Source organism: Manis pentadactyla, chromosome 16, assembly GCF_030020395.1.
Source record: "Manis pentadactyla isolate mManPen7 chromosome 16, mManPen7.hap1, whole genome shotgun sequence".
In the NCBI taxonomy this organism is placed as follows: Eukaryota; Metazoa; Chordata; class Mammalia; order Pholidota; family Manidae; genus Manis; species Manis pentadactyla.
Window position 1 is genome coordinate 51,642,092 of NC_080034.1, and position 7,774 is coordinate 51,649,865.

Consider the following 7,774-nt stretch of genomic DNA (forward strand, 5'->3'; position numbering starts at 1 on the left):
AAGCATTCATTGAAAAAACCATTTGTTAAACATTTATTAAGGGTGTAAAATAAAACACAGACCCTGTCCTCCAATTGTACACACAAAGCACTAAGAATTTTGCCCCTTGTGAATGTCATGGAGACAGAAATGGGAAGATATTGGCAGAGAGAAGGAACATCTAGGCTCTCCTCAACTGAGGGCTGGACAGGAGCTGCTCTGGGCCGCTCCTCACAGCAAATTGCCAAAGAGACCCCCATCCTTAATTCCCACTCCATCTGCCCAGCCCTCAGCCACAAGACACAGATGCCAACAATCCGAAGGTCAGCTTTTTGTTTTTTGTCTTTTCTCTCCTTCTAGCTTTCATTTACTCTTTCAATCATTTAGTCATCTAAAGAGTACCCTTCTGACAATGCTCCCCTTTCTCTGCCATCTCCCCTTCCTGGATCCTCCCTAGTAAGCAATGTGAAGCTTCTATTGCCTTAAGCCCAACAGTCCTCAGATAGGAAAAGCAGCTGGGATGGGAAGAGGGAAAAGAGGAGAAGGGACTGAATCCAGGTAAAGTCCAGAGAACCTGGGACAAGGCAAGGGAACCCCAATTATTAGAATCTGGGCTTTGTTATTATGAAATGACTGTTTTTGTGTCCGTGCATGCGTGCAGGGAAGTGAGGGCTTTCAAATAGGTTGGAGTTTGTAGAGAATTTGGGGCATCTAGGATTCTAGATAAATACTGAGACAAAGAGAAAACTATAAAATCAGTGTGGTTATATATGGCTCGATGGCAAGATTTTACTGGGAATCTGAAGGCTTGAGATTTAGTTTTGGCTTGTTGTAATCTTGGGCAAGTCACTTTGCTAGGCCCTACTTTCTCCATTTGTGGAAAGGGGCCTGACCTAGATGTGCCCTAAAGACCCTTCCAAATCTAATATGATTATATGCAAAACAATACTAATCTTGGTAATTTGTGATCATACCAACTTTACACAACATGGTTAATATTGTAAATTTTTAGTACAACAGTAAATTCTTAGATATACATGCAATGCTGAAATTGCAGACACAGTTTATGCTGTGTTTGTAGACCTTAAGGTATGTAAACAGAGATTCTTATCAGAAACCTATAAAAAGAGAGAGAGAGAGAAAGAAAGAAACATTGGTCACAGCTTATGCTTTGGGCACTCTATTTAGATGAATTATTTTTGAAGATAAGACTAGGGTCCCAGATGATAAGATAATCTGTACCTCCCAAGCAATCTAGAATTCAAAATAGGTCCCTGCAGATTCTCTCAACCTAGAGGACAAGAGAAACAAGGAGGAAGAAGGCTGGATTTTCCAAAGTTACTATGGAAGTTTCTTGGATCCTTGGCGGTTTCTCAGCCATATCATTATGCCTGCAAGCTATCACAAACTTTTCCAAGTCTCAGACACAGATGATCAGAGTCAAGTTCCTCATCCTTTCCGCATCTACCCACTTAACAAAGTACCTAGCACTCACCTAGTGAAGTACCTATCACATAGTAGATAAATGCTTCTTAAATAAATGAATGGAGTTTGGCACTGTGCCAATTATCATTTTGTTCACAATTCTTTGCATCTGGAGTGCTTTTTCAAATAGGTCAGCTCCCACCATGGAGTTGCAATTATAGAGGAAATGAAACCATTTGACAAGTGGCATTTAAGAGATCTCCATTTTGCATTCTAGCCAGCACTTCTCTCACAAAATGTCCAAAGAAGAGGACAAAATGAAAAATTACTGAAATACTTCAGTAATATAACACGCCCAGACATTTTCATATTGTGATTCTAAAACTCAAGACCAGTATAGATATATTCATCTGACAAATGATGAACTCATTTTGTCAATTTGTCTGCTGCTGTTATGGACTGAATTATGTCCTCCCCCAAAATTAAATGTTGAAGTCCTAACCCTCCATACCTCAGAATGTGTTCATATTTGGAGGTAGGGTCTCTAAAGAGGTAAGTTAAAATGAGGTCATTGGGGTGGGCCCTAATCAAATTTGGCTGTGTCCTTATAAAAAGAGGAAATTTGGAGGCAAACACAGAAAGAGGGAAGACCCCAGGAGGACACAGAGAAAAGACAGTCATCTTACATGCCCAGGGGCAAGGCTTCAGAAGATACCAACTCTGCTGACCCCTTGGTCTTAGACTTCCAGCTTCTAGAAAGGTGAAGAAATAAATTGCTACTGTTAAAGCCACCCAGTCTTTGGTATGTTGTTATGGCAGCCCCAGCAAACGCATACATTTGCACATTTAACCTTCGATAAATGAAAATGAAACTGACCAGTGACCAAAAGGGGCTCAATGTTGTGTTGTTTTTCCAGCAATGGAAATAGGCTGTGTAATCTGTTCTCACATCCACTTGCCCAATAACATAAATTTGCAGAAAAAGTTCAGTAAGTTAGGATCCTCTTTAGATGACACTCCCAACCCTTGGTCTCTATGGGGAAGTTGGGGTTCCTATGGCCAGGATCCTCACTGAACTTAAACCACCTGATGATGTAACTGGCCTGTTGCTGGGCTGCCGCTTCCACACCTGTGGGCAATAAGCTATTGTTGCGCTATATAGAGAGCTCGGCCCAGTGCTCTGGGCGGAGGCAGAGATGCTAGTGCTCGACCTACCACCTGAGAACAAGCCGGGTAATAAACCCTTTCACTCCAAGTAGGTTTTGCTGTCAATTCCTTTGGTAGCACTGAATCCATAGTGAACTTGCCCGGGGCTGAAACCCATTGGCAAGACAGTCTCTTAGCCATGATCTACTTGATCCAAAGATTTAGAACCTTCTGGAGGGCATTGGAGAGGAGAAGGGATGAAGTGTCTTCATTTTCAGTACTGTGACCAAAGGGTGGGCCCAGTATCTGCAGCCTTGACAAGCACTTCCTTTTTAAGAAAACTATCTTGTTCCTCTCCAGCTTTCATCCAACGGTCCTGCCTTTTCCCAAGAACTAAGCACTATTTTAATTGGCTATTTGAGGGCTTTTTCTCTTAAAGAATAGGGAAAGGAGAGTTTCCAAAAAATAGAAAGTTTTTCTCTGCCTAAAAAAAATTTCTCTTCCTCAATTTTTAAGTAATGAAGCAGCCAAAGTATTTAGATTTTGCTGATTCAGTATATGGGCTTACACTGTTAATAGAGTGTTATTTAAGCACAATTTAAATTTTAATAATAGTGGACAATAACTTTAGAAGCCCTACATGAATGGCGTTTACATCCCCTGAAGTAACTGGCTTATGTTATTTATCCACAGCCCAAATTATTATCTAGGTGAAGAGAGACACTTAATAAAACATCTCCTTTCTCAGATCTACAGTCAAGGTTGACCACAGATCATTTACTGCCCTTCAGGTAGTTAATTGGCCTGCATAGAGTTCTACCATTGGAAAATGGTTCTTGAAGAGAAAAGAAAATTTATGCTGATGGATGGTGACTGTAATGGGGTATGTGGTGGGGTCTTGATAATGGGGGGAATCTAGTAACCACAATGTTGTTATGTGATTGTATATTAATGATACCAAAATAAAAATAATAATAATAAAGAAAGAAAAAAAGAAAAGAAAATTTATCCCTTTGGGATAAGGTGCTCCAAGATCTAGGGATATATCTTTAAATGAAAGTTCTATGAAAAAATTATTAAACCATTATCAACCATTAAACATCAGCATGAATTACATACTAGAAATTAGCAAGCCACGCTTCTAACAAGGTCAAAGGCAACAAAATGAAGAGGTTATGATATGTACCTAAGGTTTTTACACTTTGGAGTAAGTAGGCAAGAATTCTTTAGGGTGCTTATTTAAAATGAAGATACCTGGCCACCAGCCTAGAATTCTGCTTCACTAGATCTAGGGTGGGGTCCAAGAATTTACCTTTGAACAAGTACTCCAGGTGTTTTTCTCATGCTGTAAATCTTATCTGTATTTCTGAGAAACACTGGCCTACATGTTGCCCTTCTGGTTCTCTGTTGTGTGTCTCCCAGGCCTTGTAAGACAGATCTCCTAAAAGGCTCATTGGGTCATCTAGAGAGATCCCTTGCTTTTAATTTCACCCACATCATAGTTATTCCCTCTGGGGAATAACTAAAGGGACTGGAACTGTTTTGCTTACTGACATCCCACACCATCCAGTTCTATATGAACTGACATCTTAGTTGTCAGAGGTGTTACAGAACCTCTTAGCTCTGGCTAGACCCTGTGTCAAGAGGGCACTGTGAGCCAGTTACGGGGGGTGGGGGTGGGTCTGATTCTGCCTGGAGAAGGCTGGTCGGAGGTTAGCTATTTGGGGAAACAAGCATTTAGAGGAATAGGGGTTTGAGGAGACAGAAAGGGAAGCTACAAATGCCAGAGACTATTTCTTTTAGGTGAGTCCTGCTTTGTAGATAGTTACTGTTCTTTCCACTTAACTGTTTTCTGGAAGATATATTAAAAGTATCTTTAATATCTGTTTTCTTATCAATGAGAAGAAAAGTGATCACATGTTCTAAGATGGATTTTGATGAGGGAAAAAATATTAGAAATATAAAAACCAACTGAAAGGAAAAGCAGTAGAGAAATACAGGTATCATTGCACTGTATCTCTATGTGACACAGATGTAGTCCTGAAATATTGATTTATGAAGCAGATTCTGCCTGGAGAATTTGCTTTTCCTAACTTTTCGTTAGAATACCAAAAATACATTCTTCTGCAAAATGATTTCAGTGTAAATTTTTGCAATAGGCTGTTCATATCCAATCTCTAAGTACCCAGTCTACCATTCTATACACCATGGTCTGCAGTCCTAAGATACTCATAATCAATCCTTTCCTCAAAATCTGATATGTGCCCTAATTCATTTGAAATGTGTGTGATAATGCACAACACTGTTGCAAGGTCCAACGTCACCTGACCAGAGCAGGTGCTTTGAAACCCTTCTGTCAGTGCCTTCAGGCCAAAGACCAGCCTTAGGAACCCTTCAGTGCCTTCCCTGTCTGATTTTTTTCAGCCAGAAATTCACCAACTCAAAACTACCATCCTCCTTCCCACAGAGTTGCCAGGCAAGAGTATGCCTCCCTCTCCCTCTTACCTCCAACTTTTTTGGTTGCTGTCCAACTTTTCTCTTAATACTGTATATCTCCAGAGCTCAAAGCCATATATGGCTACCACTACTGTCTACTATTTTCAGCACAGCTCTATAGAATCAAGCAGTGTTTTATTATTTATGCTCTATTGATCCCAAGTTCATAAATGATAACCATGGCCAGGTGATGTGGGGTCCAGGGAGGAGTTTACCTTTTGGATTGTCTGAGACTTTACTGGTATTACAGCACTGAGGGCCCCACATACTGGAAAAACCCTCAGTTCTGGACAAACCATCAGGGTTGGTTGCCCCAGCTTAGAAAGACATTTGAGCCTGCAAGTTCCATGAGGGTAGAGCCTTTGTTCCATTCTTGACCATACATCCAAGTGAAGGCAGAAGGCCTCAGTAAATATTTTTGCAACGAGGGAATCAATGAATGTCCACTGAACAAAGACCACCCTCCTTGTACCCATTCCTCCAAACACTTGGGAGAACAGACATGACATAAATCCCAAGTACCAGTAGCCAACATCATGCATTAGGCCTCTCTGATCTACAAAGAATCTTTCTCCAACAACTGAGTTATCTTCCAGGACTCCAAGAAAATTCTTCCAATTCTGGCCAGTCTAGCCAAAACCACTAAGTCTCAGTACTGACATGGAGGCAATTCTTTCAAAACTGCAATTTTAAAGCCAGCTGCAGTGGAGAATCATGGGAGTGGCACAACTTCCAAATCCAAGGTTAATAGGCTGCGAATTGCCACTTTCTTCCCGCATTGTCTGTGCTTCAGCAGTTCCTTTAACCTACTGTCATTCAACATGAGGAAGAGAAGAAAGTGGGAATAGCGCCAGCTGCGAGGGGGCAGCTGACGACAATGCTCTCTCCTTCCCTCACCCCCATCCCTCCCACCCCACTGGTCCCCCAAAAGCATCAGGCATTCAGTTATACAGTAGATATTTATATGGCCTACCCTATGTGAATTCAAATTTATTTCCAAGCCATTAGGGCCAATTACTCACCTTTGGGCTCTGTAATATCATTTGTTCCCTGCCATGCTGATTGTATTTCCTGTCACAATATGATAAACCCTGCACTGTGCCGCTCAGTCATGTTCAAACTGATTCAGATTGTTGTTGGTTCTGATGAAGAAATGAATGGACTGAATCATGATGCATAATTTTATGGATGATTCTTCTAATTTGAAAACAATTCTATCCTACTGAAGAGAAAATTTTCACTTGGGAAGTGCTAGTATGAATACTGGTACTATTTATTTCCTTTAATTTGGCCAAGACTTGAAAGAATGCAAATATTTTCTTTTCCTTAATTTTTGCCTTTAAGGATCCGATTTTCCTCCTTTCCAGCTTTCACAAATGTATTGAATTACACTCTGTGTATAACACTGTGCTGGGATTCGAGGATCTGAAGAAGCTAGAAAAGCAATGATAAAATAACCTGTGCCCTGTGGGAGACTGCAGTCTACCTGAAGGAAAAGACAGGCACGCTGGGCAAAAAGTACCTACAGAAAATGTTCAGTTATGTCTGTGATTAGCTTCCAAAACAGTCCAGTCTCATGATTTTCCACATGCGCTGTCCCAGGCCAGCAGTATCTGACTCACCTGGGGCTTGTTACAAATGCACATTCCTGGGCTCTACCCCAGACCCACTGAATGAGGAATTCAGGTACAGGGCAGTGATCTGTATTTTAACCAGCCCTGTAGGGCATCCTACTGCTTGCTCAGGTTTGAAAACCTCTGGTGTAGATGGTTTAGTTCAGAGAAGGTTGAGAGAGGAATGTGGGTAAGTGGAAAGGAACATGAACCGGACAGCTTCTCTCTTGATTCAGTTTCCCAAATTACCCAGTAAATTTCTGTATATATAACTTTCTGCACAACTGTAGGTTTTTAAACTGCTTGTGTTAATACGTATTTACTTGTGATTGTCTTAACTCCCTTCATTAAGGTGTGAACCCCATAAGGCAAGACCCTCTTTTCCATTCCCTTCCCAACTCTTGACTGTATGCTGAGATAAAAGTTGAATGTTTCTTGCTGTCCCTGGATTTTATATTTTTCCATGATTTGTTACCTGTTAAGGGCCTGTAATGTGCCTGATAATGATACTGAAGGGAGTAAATGTCTGTCAGAAATTACTCTTGCCCTTTAAAGCTAGCTGGTACAAAAATATATCATCAAGAAAAATTAAATAACAGCACATGGTGGCACATGGTTAAGTATAAAGACTTAGATTAGATTAGTAAACAGTATAGGATTCAGAAAAGGAGAGGGAATCTCATTAGGTTGAGAAGTGTTCCTAGAAAGGATGGGGTTTGATCAGGAATTTCCACAAGACTGAGGTGTCCCAGAACAATGGGGAACAGAAGGGAGGGCTGGAACAAAGGGACTGGGTGGCTTGCAGCAAGATTTGTCCATATTCAAGGAGCCCCAGGGTAACAGCCTTGCTACAAAAGTGCCTAGTAAGTGGGGAGTGAGTTGGAGTGGAGAACGGGCAGTCCGTGGTGTCTGGAGAGTGGTGAATGCCAGGCTTACTTAGAACTTTTCCCTCAAGTGCATGCATTACAGTGTTTTATTTTGTTCTGAGAGAGGGCAAATAGTAAAAAGAATAGACTCAGAGCCTGTGCAGAAGGAATTGAACATAGGGAGGAAAAAGAGAGACTATTCCAAAGGGCTGTTGTCAGAGGCAGTCACTCACCCCCATTTATGGGGCG